We start from the raw sequence: 13689 nt of genomic DNA on the forward strand, positions 1-13689 counted from the left end.
CCAGGCCTGGGTTGGCCTAGCTCACGTGGGTCCGTCCTGCCCTCCCCGCCCCCTCCCACCTGCGGGAGGTGGGGCGAGCCGGGGCTCCGCCGGCGCCTGTGCCTCACGGGGGAGGGGCGGGGGCCGGTGGGCGAGGCCGTCCGCCCGGCCAGCGGCGTACAATAGCTCGGCTGAGGTGGGGGAGGCGGCTCAGCGGCCTCTGCAGTTGGAGTCCAAGGTGTGGGCAGCACCGTAGACTGCCCCTCACGGTTTCGCCCCCACACCCCTTTCCCCCTCTGCTCGTCTGTGGTGCCTTTCTCACCGACTCTGCCGTCCTGCCCCAGACGCTTTTTCCCCTCAGACTTTTTACCTCCTCTTTCACGGAGCCCCGCGCTCTCGAGAGCCCCTCAAAGAACTCTCTGTCTCTCCACCTCCTCCCCCAGAGGCCACCCGAGCTCCTCACATCTCCGAGCAAGCGCCCCCCTGAGCCGCGTCGCCTAGGTCCCTCCGCCTCCCCGACTCCAGCCACGGTCGCTGACCCCCTCCCCGCCTTCCTCGCCCTGTCCTGAGGGGACTCCCCAGCACGAGCGGGTGGGGAGGCTCCGGGCGAGCGCCGGCGGCGGCGGCGGCGGGCGGGAGAAAGTGAAGCGGCCCCTTGCGCACACTCGAGCGCTCACTCTGCGGCTCGGCCGCGGACACCGGGGTGGAGAAGGAGGAGGAGCCGAGTCGAGCCGAACTAGCGCGGACGGTGAGAGCCGGCCTCCCGCCCTGTACCCCTGGCGTCGCGGGCTGCGGGGCTGCGGCGCCGGGGTGGGGGGAGGCGCGGGGTGGGGGTTCCGGGACCCATTCATTCCCCGCCGCGGCCGGGCGGATGCGGGCGCCAGGTGAGGGAAGGCGGGGGCGCCTCTTCAGAGGCTGGCCGTTTCTGTCGGACCAACAAAGGCCCCCTGTGTAGTTACCCGCGCGGCCGCGGGTCTCTGACGCCTGGGGACCCAGAGACCCAGGGGAAGTCAGCGGAGGGGAGACCTCGCAGGTCCGGCTCCGGGATCGACTGCCTCCTGAACTTTGTGGTCCTCGGATCCTAACTCTGGACCGCGTAGAGGGACCTAGCAAGGCGGCGACAGGTTCATTGTGCACGAGAAAAGTCACCTTTGTCCTGGCAGTGGGGATCACCTATAGAGTTGAACTCCTTGAAAAATACGAGTGGACAGTTCTTGACTTATGCCGCCCCTCCCCCGCCCCGGGAATACTCTTAACCTGTGGCGTTAAAACACGGGGAGACGAGATTTATTTTTTATGTTTCTTATCCTACTTCAAAAGACGTGATTATTATAGCCTTTACTGTCTTGAATATTTGCACAGCAAACAGTGCTGGGAGTGTTTTGGAAGAACACTTGAGAAGTTTTGGGTGTTGAGAGCAAAGTGCTTTTTGTTTGTTCAGCCCTTTGGATAACTGTCTTACGCTTTCCCTCCCAGGACTGTGAAAGGTGATGAGAAGGGTTAGTAGTATGGTTACCAAAAAAAATTTGAAGTCGCTAGTCTAACCTTTAAGAGTTGTTCCTAGAAAAATCTTTAATTTTGCCTACTGTGTCTTTGTGCCCTGTCTAAACTTTGTCAGGGGAAAAGAGGAGTCGACAGTACACAAATATCTCATTAGTCTTACCTTATGACTTCTACTTCCTGTGTGACCTTGAGCAGGTCACTTCCAGTTTTAAAGGTCCAGGAGTTTGCTTGTTTGCTTTTGTGCTACTTAGTTTTCAAGACTTTACTGAAGCACCCCCGCCCCGCCCCCCAACTCCGGCCAAACCTCCCATGAAGTCTTTACTGGCACCCACCCCCATACTCCTTTCAGGCAACACTTTCTCATTGCGTCCCTCAGAGGCTTGGTAGGATTTATGCTACAGCACTTGTTAACATTTTGTTGTTGTTGTTCCTATTTGGAAAATCCTGAATCAGGTGCACATGAAATCCACCTCACCTTAACTAGAAACTCTACTTCTCAAGAAAGAGGGTGAGATGTATGGAGAGAGTAACATGGAAATTTACAATACCATGTGTATTGTAACTGAACAGGGGAAACTGGAACAGGGAATTGAAACAGGGGCTCTGCGACAATCTAGAAGAGTGGGATGGGGAGGGAGATGGAGGGAGGTCCAGAAGGGAGGGGGTATGGGCGTACCTATGGCTGATTCTTGATGTATGAGAGAAAACCGCAAAATTCTGTAAAGCAATTATCCTTCAATTAAAATAAATAAAGTGGCAAAAAAAAAAAAAAAAGAAGGGTTTTTGAATGATAGATCATGAAACATTCCATGAGGCTTATCCAGTTAGCTTATGGGTCTGTCTGGTAAATTTGCTTTTTCAGTCATTCATTTACCCAACATTACTGGAGTCTGGAGAGCTACTGTGTTTCAGGTCTCCTGCTAGGACTATGGGGATTCAGAATCTGTTAAGACATTCCCTGTCTGTCAAAGAGCTCAAAGTCTAGTGGGTGAGGTAGGCTTGTAAACAATGAAGGCCTTCCCTAGTCTCTACTCCAGCTGTACAGGGAGTAGTGTGCAATTTGAGGCTGCTGGACCTGTTTTGCAAGTCTTGTCCTGGTCAAAGTGAGTCCTGCAAGGAAGGTAGTGACCTGCCTCTCTTCTGTGAGATAGCACTTGACAAAGAGCTTTTCTGAGTGTATACTCGATTCAGTATACATTTACTAAGCACATGGTATGAGGCCCTGTGTTAAATTTGGAGGAAGGACTGCTTTCTAAAAGGAGGTTGTTGTTCAGTCACTAATGTGTCTGACTCTTTGCAACTCCCAGGGACTGCAGCAGGCTAGGCTAGGCTCCTCTCTTCTCTACTGTATCCCGGAGTTGGCTCAAATTCATGTCCATTGAGTCAGAGATGCTATCTAACCATCTCATCCTCTGCTGTCCCCTTCTCTTTTTGCCTTCAGTTTTTCTCAGCATCAAGGTTTTTTCCAGTGAGTTGGCTCTTCACATCAGATAGTCCAAGTATTTCTAAAAGGAAGGCACTATATATCCAGAGAGATCTTTGTAAAACAAAACCCAATCATCTATCCCACTCCTGACTAGTCATTGCCTAAAGATAAAATTTTAAACTTTTTGACATGACTAAGAAGCTCTCAGAAATTAGAGTACTGCCTGCCTTTGCAGCCTCACTTTCTGTAACTTCCTTGCCACCCTCTTTTCATCTCTGCTTTTTCATGTGCTATTCTTTCTGTCTAAAATGCCATCCTGCACCTGCCCATGGAGAAGCACCTGTACTTCTAGGAGAAAAATGAAAGTGTCCCTTAGTTTTTCCTCCTATTACCTCCGTATAATGAGTTGCTTTTCTGTTATAGGGCTTATGTACAGACCACTCTTATAGATCTCTATAGCGCTTTATTGCAAATTTTTTTGACTTTATCACACTGTTAATATTAGCCTATGAATTTTTTGAGGGCAAGATCTCTTTAGTCTTAGTGCCTTGCAAATTTTCTGGCACTGAATAAGTGTTTGAAATGACTGTATGAGTGAAGAAAGCAAATCAAGGCCCTCGAGTTTGAGATTACCTAATTCTTTGGGTTAGAATAATTTTAGCTCCAGGTGTAGTCCCTGCACCAGGATCATCAATAGAATCTGAGAATTTGTTGGACTTGCAAATTACTTGTCCCATTCCAGACATACAGATGAAAAACTCTAGGGTTGGGGACCCCAGATATTTAACAGTCCTCCACGTGATTCTGATACTTGCTAAAGTTTGAGAACCACTGGGTTAAACGATCTTCCTTTAATAAGACCATTATCTTGCCACCTCCCTCCCTGCTTCCTTTCTCCCTACCTCCTCTTTCTTCTATAGCACAAAATGCCTGACATTCCGTTCCTTTTCCTTCCATTCTGTTCCATTCCACCCCATCTGTTCCATTCTGTTCAGTTTCATTCCATTCCATCCTATTCTATTCCATTACATCCTATTCTATTCCATTCCATTTCATATCATCTGTTTTTCTCACTTAATTGAAAGCTTCCTGAAAGCAGAGAATTTTGTTTTATTTACTTCTGTAATCCCAGGGGCTAAAATAGTGACTGCATATAGCAGCCATTCAAATATTTGTTGAATGAATAATATAAAAATGATTTAACTCTATTTACTGCCAGCTGCTACATTGGGGTTTATTCAAGAATAGTTTTCAGTAGGAAGAGGAACCTCACTCCAGTATGCAAATCCAAATGGATTCCAACATTTTGGGGGAGTTATTTTATCAATAGATTGAGCTTATTTTCCCCCTTTTACTTCTTTCTCCATCAATCTGCATGATTTTTCTTCTTTTGTTCTTTTTTCTCAGGATCTGAAAACTGCAGCTGAAATATCCTAGGCCAGGATTGCACTTAGTTTTGCGAGTTTAAGTAAGCACCGTAACTTTTGAACCTTTTAACTTGAAACTGTCTCTTCCGGATCTCCTGTGGTTTTTGTCTTTCTCTAGTGATAATTTAAAGCCATACAAGGACCTGTTTGACTCCACACAAAGGTTTCTCTTCCTTGTGAAGCTCTTAAAGTGTTTTGTTTCTTTCACTTTCTTATTAGCCCTAAGATACCATATCCAGTTTTCTCTTTTTCTAACTTCCCTCTGGGAGATTGGCTTCATTTATTGATTCTTCATTTATAAACACTTGTTGAGTCTTTCTCTACCATGTGCTGGGTCCCATGCTGGGACAGATGTACGTAGGATGTGGTTCAAGTCCTTAAGGAATTAAAGATATTACAACATTATATAATAATTATGGAAATGAAGGAGTTAAATGGAGGGATAAAGTGATGTATACTCATAAAGGTGGGAGAAAGCTGTCTTTCTAAATTTAAGTTGATCAAGCATCAATTTGGTAAGCAGACCTTAAACATCTTTTAGTTAAGAGGTTTAGTTAAGAGGTTGGCGGCTTTTTTGGGGGAAACTAAAACAAAAATCAACGTAGAATCAGCAGTTGCTAATTTGAGATAGTTCTCAATTCTATTGTTGCTGTTTTTAATGAAATTTCCTTCCCCCCTTTTTGTTTTTATAAATCATGACTAGGAAGTAGGGGGAAAAAACTTTTTTTTTTAATAATAAAGAGAAAAATTTATCAAAAAGAATATGCTGTTTCATTTTAATTCCTAAGGACTAATGTTATTATTTTGGGTGGGTGGTTAATGAAACCCAGAGAAAGTCAGGAGACCTTAATTTAGTCTTGATATTACTGCATGACTTTATGGAAATTATTTTATCTCTGTGCCTTTGGTTCTAACTTTAAAATCAGGATAGTAACAGTTGCTATGACTGGCTCACAGGTTTATGAAGCAACTAAAAAAATATTGAATATAAAAACACTTTTGAAAAGTATAGTTTGTTAGCTAGTTGTTAGGTTGTGGTAAACTTATTAATAGCAGTTTACATTATTGAACAACTAGCAGGGGTCCCCAACGCAGGGGTCCACATCTGGGATCTAATGTCTGCTGATCTGAGGTGGAGCTGAGGTAATAATAATAGAAATAGAGTCCACAATAAATGTAACACACTTGAATCATCCTGGACAATAACCCCCTTCTGTGGAAAAATTGTCTTCCATGAAACCAGTCCTTGGTGCCAAAAAAGGTTGCAGACCACGCTGTACCAGATACCATGCGAGATATTTTTTCCAGTCTTCAAAATGAACCTGTAAGATGGTTGCTAGTATCTCCATTTCATCGATAAGGAGGCTAGGCTTAGACTGGTGAAGGGATCTTGTTCAAGGTTTTGCTGAAAGTGACAGACCTCAGTTCCAGTCCGTATCCATCTGATACAAGCAATTATGTGTTGTGTTTGTTATTCCAGCTGCTTTAATTTTTCTGTATGGCAAATTTTAGGAATGTTTTGTAAGTTTATTGCTGTGAAAGTTAAAATTTTTCTTCATTTAGCCTGCTTTCTTTGTGCATAGAATGACTGGTGAAGAAAGATTTACATGCATTTATGTTTATCATGATTAGGTAAAAGAATAACATCCTTCCCTGGTGCTTTTTATTCAGCTTCACAACAGCCATCTATGAGACAGATATTTGTTTTATAAGTTAGTATCATAGAGATATTGTCTTACTCAAAGGCATATCATTAGGAAATGACTAAATATTGATTTAAAACTATGTTTTAAAAATCTAAATGTGTTACTTTATTTTTGCCACTATATCATAAAAGCAGTAGCCTTTTAAACTCTATGAGGCTAAACTTTGGAGCACTAGAAATGTCCTTTTAGATTGCTCTTTAAACTCTCTAACCTCTTCTCACTAAGAAAATCCTGACTGAAGTCCATGGTTTGAACCACAAAAAAAATAATTGCTGATAAAACTCTGCCATATGGTCATGATATTGCAGACTTACAGGATAACACTTTTTCATTGAAGTTGAAAGAGCAGACTTTATCTGTATTCTGAGTCACTTGTGCCTGAATATTTGTTTTTCCTTTGCCAATGTAAATTTATTAACGTAGTGCAATACATTTTTCTGCTTTAGTGTTAAGCTTTATCTCTTATAAATAACTTCCTCTATTCTCTCATCTAGTCTTTGAGATGGGAGAAATCTGTGTGTCAGGATCCTCTAGATTATCCCCTCTCTAGGCGTAGTGTAGTAATAAGTCAAAAAAGAACCAGAGGTTCATTGATCCCTCATAAATAGGATTTTATTTAGTATTGATTAATTCTCTAAAATTGATCTAAGTCTTAATTTAAAAAACTCCATTATGTTTTGGCTCTTATTCATGGAGATGGTGTGTGGTAATTTGCATGCAGCATTGGGAAATTCTTTCTTGTTTATGGGGCTTTCTTCTTCCACTTTTCCACTTCCAGTCCTCTGCAATGTCCCTTTGCCTTTCACTTTGTGTAAGTACTGAAGCTGACGAGAGCGTTCTTCTCCTTTATAGAATCTGCCTTTTGAATCTTTGGGGATGATAAATGACAGTATATGTGTAGCCTCTACCTTTGTCTGCCTGTATCTTCATGGTTTAGCTTTTCTCATTCTCTCTCTGATTTGCACAAAGGGATTGATGGCTTCCTCATCTTAACTCTTGTCACATAGTACTTTGTATATTACGGCAATATTATTTGTAACTTTTCTAGGAAAGGAGATAGATGTAGAAAGAAAAGCACTATATTTGAAGTTAGGCAAAGACCTACTCGGACACTTATTTAGGCCTCTCTTTCTTCATTTGGAAAATAAAAATAATACCTAACTTACAGGGTTGTTGTGAAGATTAAATGAATAATATGTGAAAATGACTTGTAAGATGTTAAGTTATATAGATGTTAGGTACAATGTTTTAATTTTGTAACTACTATTTATGTCTATTATGTATAGCAGTGGTTTTTAGTTTTGGCTATGTGCTTGAACTATTTGTGAAGATGTGAAAAAAAAAAAATACAGTTGCCTGGACTTTATCTCAGGTCTACTTAGGCAAAGTCTCCTGGAATCCTTATTCTTGAAAATTTATAGATGATTCTGATATGCAGCCAAGTTTGAAAAGTACTGCCTTATAATATTTTGCATAAATGTCTTTTGTACTTACTATATGAAAACTGTTTTAATTGTCATCTGCTGCTGCTGCTGCTAAGTCGCTTCATTTGTGTCTGACTCTGCGAAACCCCATAGACGGCAGCCCCCCAGGCTCCTCTGTCTGCAGGATTCTCTAGGCAAGAATACTGGAGTGGGTTGCCATTTCCTTCTCCAACTGTCATCTAAAGTCCATTTATTTGCTAAATACATATTATGCATCAGGGATTGTCACGGGCTCTGAAGAAACAGATTGTAACCTGGTGTATACCTTTAAATTTATAGTTGAGAATCAAACATGACTGTAGACAATTGTACTATATTGAGAAAAAAATGACACATGGTTATGTATAGTGGTGGTATGTGAAGACAGAGGAAAGGCGTCTACTTCACCTGAAACAGGGATGGCTTGGCAAGCCTTCTCAATGGAAGTGGAATCTAAATTGGATTTTGAGAGATAAGCAGGGGTTAACCAAGGCAGTGGGGGAGGGGTAGAAAGAGAAGGGAAGGAAGAACCTTCCTGAAAGAGAGCAGTATGAAGATTAGAAGGCTTGAGAGCATAATCTGAGGAACCCTGAGTAATGTAGTACACTTAGAGGATGGGGTGCAAAGTGGGGAGTGGTAAGAAGGGACAGGAAGGCAAGGCCCAGATGATGAACGGCCTTTTGGATAGTGTACAAAGTACTTTCACTAATGTTATCTCACTTTATTCTTTCAACAGCTCCCTGGGTTAGCTTAGACAGGTATTATTTCATGTCCATTTTATAGAAGTGAAAACAGAGGTTAATTGAAACACCTGAGGCTGTACAGCACAGCTGTGGTTTGAAGACTGGTCCTTCTGACTTGAGTGCATGTTTTTTCCAATACACTTTTTCCAATAAGACTAGCTGTCTTATACTTTTATGGGCGATCAGGTGAGCTCCATAGATAAATGCATAGCAATTTGTAAGCTGTAAAGTGCTTGACTCATGTTGGCTATTAGTTGGGAGTTTGGACTAAGTGATCTATTAAAGTGCTTTTAGCTCTTAAGATTTTGTGGGCATTTTCTGGGATTTTCCTTTATCATTAAAAAAAAATACATATATATATATATATTTTTTTTTTTTTGCACCAGGAGTTGGTAACCAGGGCCCAGCAAGCTAAAATAGTATCAGATAGTTACTCTTCCAGTTTGATTGTCTTTACTCAGATCCCCTTGTTTTTAAAATACATTTTTGTTTCTTTTATTATGAAAGTAATACATGATTCTTGCAGAAAATATAGAGAATACAGAAGAATAAAAGGTAAAACAAAGACAACAACAAATGTCAGAGTTTTATTGTACAAAGATAACCAATAGCAGGTAGCCTTTCCTCTACTCCCTTCTGATCTTTTTAAAAAAGTGAGTTTGGGATGTTGAACTCCGTGTTTCTCAGCCACCTTCTACCCCCAATCTCATTGTATATTGAGGATAAATGACATCAGGAACAAATCTTCACCCTCAGCCTTGTTATAACTGACCTTTTACTGGGGATAATGCTAAGTACTTTACATTTGATTTTTCATTTACTCCTCAGAATAATCCTACAAGAGTGATACTGTTCTATACTCATTTTACAAATGAGGAAATTTAGAAGCAGAGAGATCAAGTTGGGATTTGAAGACATGTTTATAATTACTACTGTGTAACTATGGCAAGTCACTTAACCACCGTGAGCCTCAGTTTTCCTTTGCTGTTATACAGATGTATTAAATTTGATGTCAGCTTCTTAGTTCAATTATTTTATGACTAGTGTTTTTTTTTTAATTTTGTTTGTTGTTTGCTTTTACCTTCTCTCCTCCTTTTCCCTGCCCTCACTTTTACTACTTAGTAACATAGTCCCTGATCCCCATAGTCTATCAGTAATAGTGTTTCACTGTGGAAACAATTCTCCATGGGCTAGCAGAGCAAAATTTTAATTTCCAGGCTGTGGCATGGGTAGAAAGGGACCTGGTACAGTTGGGAGGACTCTTGCTGCTGCTGCTGCTGCTAAGTCGCTTCAGTCCTGTCCGACTCTGTGCGACCCCATAGACAGCAGCCTACCAGGCTCCCCTATCCCTGGAATTCTCCAGGCAGGAACACTGGAGTGGGTTGCCATTTCCTTCTCCAATGCGTGAAAGTGAAAAGCGAAAGTGAAGTCGCTCAGTCGTGTCAGACTCCTAGCGGCCCCATGGACTGCAGCCTACCAGGCTCCTCTGTCCACGGGATTTGCCAGGCAAGAGGACTGGAGTGGGTTGCCATTGCCTTCTCCGGGGAGGACTCTTAGTTCCCCTATAACTTTTTGAAGAATTATTATTTTATAACAATTTCTTATATTTAAAATTATTTTCCCATCTGGAGTTATCTGGCCAGTCCAGGTTCTGAGATTTTTATTTGGTATCTGGGTAGATTTTGCTTGGTCAGTTCAAGACGTTGTCTATATGTAATCTGCAAAGTAACTGAAAAGAAAACAAGAAAGTGGGTGAGCAAATGGTAAAATTTCATTATGATAGACTTTTGAAAGTCCAAGTTTCCTAAGTGGCCTAGAGACAATTAGTATTTATTTAGGTTTGTGCGTGTGTGCTTAGTTGCTCAGTCGTGTCCAATTCTTTGCAACCCCATGGACTGTAGCCCTCTAGGCTCCTCTGTCCATGGAATTTTCCAGGTGAGAATACCTGAGTGGGTTGCCATTTCCTACTCCTGGGGATCTTCCCCACCCAGGGATCGAAGCCACGTCTCCTGTGTCTCCTGCATTGGCAGGAGGATTCTTTACCACTGAACTACCTGGGGAGCATTTATACTCTTAGGTGTTACTCTGTGGCATTATTTGATTAATATCTGTCTACTAGACCCTACTCTCCAGAGAATCATTTTTCTGAAGAGAAAGAATTCTAACATAGTATCTATTTCCTTAAAATAAAAAGTATCTTTTTTTTTTTTTTTTTGCTGTCTGTTGTAGTCCCAGTTCCTAATATATAGTAGCTATTCTGTAAGTGTTTTTGACTGGATGAATAAGAGTGGAGCCAGCATTCAAACTGAGGTGCATATGACTTCTTTATTTGAGTTTAGCAAATATGCAAGAATCCTTTCATTGTCTGGTATTGGGAGAGGCCAGGAGAGAGGAAACCTCACTATGGTAAATATTTAGCTGCCCAGTACAAACACCTTTGACCTGAGTCAAAGCTCAATGTATGCCCTGATGCTTGGTAAGGATGTGGAAAATTCTTAAGGGGATCTCCAGCTACTTTGCCATTCTGGGTCTTTCTTCCTTTTATTTGAGTTACAGAATTATGTAACTGAAAAATGGTATTGGATTAAGGCCCTTTTAGGTGTATTTGCTTTCCAGAATATTCTTTTTTTTCTTTTTTAGTGTTATCCCAGGCAGTGGTTTTGTATCAATTTCTTTATAGTGCCGAGTACTTCTAATAAGGCTTAACATATACATTACTTTCATCAACTAAAAATAACAGAGCTCCGTTTAACCAACTTTTGTAAGACTGTTAATAAATTTAAAATTTAGACACAATTCCATCAGTCAAATAAATGAACTCTTTTGTTTTCTTTTTTCTTGTATGTAAACATACTTACTTACATAATTATAATCACAATATAAATCTACATTTGTTGTTTGCCTTTTTTTCTTGACTTATAGTAAACATTCCCCCCATGTTACTCCTTAGTATCCATTGTAAAATTTAAGATGATATTTCATAATTTGCCTAAAACCATTGTGTTGGTCAGTGTTCTACCTGAGAAACAGAACTAGTAGAATTCCTTAGCATGGAAACCCCAGTTCTGCTCTTAAGGCCTTTCAATTGATTGGGTGAAGCCCACCCATATTATGAAGAATAATCTCATTTATTTAAAGTCAGCTGAATGTAGATGTGTACTATATCTATAAAATACCTATTAAATACTTTACAGCAGCACCTAGATTAGTGTTTAATTGAATTACTGGATACTGTAAGCTAGTTAAGTTGACTCATAAAACTAACCATCAAAATCATTTAAATTTTTTCCTTGTTATAAATTACACTGTAATTTTATCGATAACATTACATATAGCTTTCTACTTTCAGAGTTTATTTCTTTAGAATAAATTCTGATCAGTGGAATTGTTGAATCAGTGATATGTATACCTAATAGGCTCTTGATAGGATTTAATATTTGGAAACTGAAAATACCACCACAGTTTTTCTTTTATTGATTTCTTCAGGAGTTGGTCTGTTCAGCTGACTTATTTCCCATTTCCAAAAACCGCGCCCCCCGCCACCCCCCTGTCGCGTTTTCTAAATCTGGAAATAGCCACTTTTCTTCAGGATTATCTTCAGTTCTTCCTTCAGTCTCTACCTGTCACTTTCTCTTTGTGCTTTCATTACTCTGCCCGCCCCCCACCCCCCGCCAACTTTGTCTCATTTATCACAAAACAGAACAAATAAAAAAAGAATAGATAAAATAGAAGCTTTATATTCCTGCTTCTGGATTTGAGAATCTACTTGAACTTGAACCCATTCCTTTCTTCATGAAGGTAGTGATTCTCTTTCAAGGAAAGGCCTGATCCTTCGTATGCTTTTAGATTCCTGGGGTCCTGTCTTAGAAACCTCACTTCACTATCTTGTTACATTTTGCTTTTTAGAATTATCATAAGCAGTATTCAAATGCTTTATTTAAAGGAAAACAGTTTTCTTCTCCACCACACAGTAGTGCTCCTGAGATCCCATGTCAGCCTTCAAGCTAAGCACTATCTTTGCTCTCTTTCAAAGCTAGTCTTCTTTAAATAGCTGTTTACAACTTCTGCTTCTAATTCCTTACCTCCTATTTACTTGGCAGCCTACTCCACTCTGTTTCTGTCCCCACCACCTTATCATAACTGCTTGTGCTAAAGTCCATAATGACCCGTATGGTGCCAAATTTACTTAAAAAATAAAAAAGCAAACCACTCCAAAACCATAACCACACATATCACCTCCCTTCCCATAATCCTTTAATGTCATCAAAATGTTTTGTTGTGGTTCAGAAATCATTTTTTTTTCTTTAGTAGTTTGAAACAAAGGCTACACAGAGAGATTGGCTGATATTTCATTTATGTCTTCTTTAATTTCTAAATTCCCTCTCAGTCTCTCCACCCCCGCCCGTCCCACCTTTCAGATTATTTGTTGAGGAAACCAGTTGTCCTATTGAGTTTCTCACTCTCTGCATTTTGCATCACCCTGTTACAATTTAAGAAGTTCCTTGGTCCTATATATTACTTATAAGTTAGAATCTAGAGGCTTGATAAAATTCAGGGTTTTTTTTTTGCATGACCGCTTTATATGTGTTGGTGTGTTCTTTCATCAAGAGGCTCACAATGCCTGCATGGCCCTCTTTTGTGTTGTTAGCAGCCATGGAATTTCCTTTTCATTCTTATCTTTCTGGACCTCTCAATATATTTATTTTATTGATTACTCCCACTTTAAAAATATTCTTTTCCCTTCTGTGATATCACTTTACTTGTTTGTCTCCTACCTCTGACCATTCCTCCATTTATTTTGTTGCCTTTTTCTACAATGTTGACTTTAAATGTTGCAATTCCTCAAGGGAAAGATCCTTTTCTCTTACATTGTACTCTCTTTATGCTTGATTTCATTCATTGTCCTCCCTTTGAATACTGTATATATGATCACAGCTTCCCTATTTTCCCAGATACCTCTAGCTTAAACTTCTCTCCTTAACTCTAGATCCTTATATTCAATTGCCTGCTTGATATTTCTACTCTGGAGTCTTATAACATCTCCTACTTACTATGCTCTAAACTACATTTTTGGTCATTTTTCATAAACCTGGTCCTCTTCCCGTTATCACTGTCTTACTAAGTGGGATTTTTGTTTTTTGGTTGCTCAAACCTGAAATTTAAGATTCATCTCTGACACCACCTTCTCTCCTTTCCTTCATATGGAAAACTGCACTCCCAACCTTGTTAATTTTACTTCTGTATATTTCTTGAATTCATCTACCTCTCTCCATTTCTGCTGTCACCTCCCTAATTCAGACTACTGTCCTCTCTACCTTGAACTATCTTTTAACTGAGTTCTGTGCTTGAAACCTGTAAAAGCTTTTTATTTTATTTATGAAAAAATATAACTTTTTTTCTTTTTGGCCACATTGCGTTTCTTGTGGGATCTTAGTTTCCCAA

General features: G+C 40.4%; 1 protein-coding gene across 2 annotated transcripts in view; it reads left to right on the top strand.

The window, feature by feature from the left end:
- The first annotated feature begins 638 nt into the window (after nt 1-638).
- Nucleotides 639-13689, top strand: part of PAK1 (p21 (RAC1) activated kinase 1) — a 160203-nt gene continuing 147152 nt past the window's right edge. The window contains exons 1-2 of one of the 2 annotated variants that reach the window (XM_061406169.1): nt 642-727; nt 4316-4376. The gene's annotated coding sequence lies outside the window, so the exon portion shown is untranslated. Of the gene's footprint in view, nt 728-4315; nt 4377-13689 lie in introns of both variants that reach the window. The other variant, XM_061406168.1, reaches the window with a different exon arrangement.

Source organism: Bos javanicus, chromosome 29 (genome assembly GCF_032452875.1).
Source record: "Bos javanicus breed banteng chromosome 29, ARS-OSU_banteng_1.0, whole genome shotgun sequence".
Taxonomy (NCBI): Eukaryota; Metazoa; Chordata; class Mammalia; order Artiodactyla; family Bovidae; genus Bos; species Bos javanicus.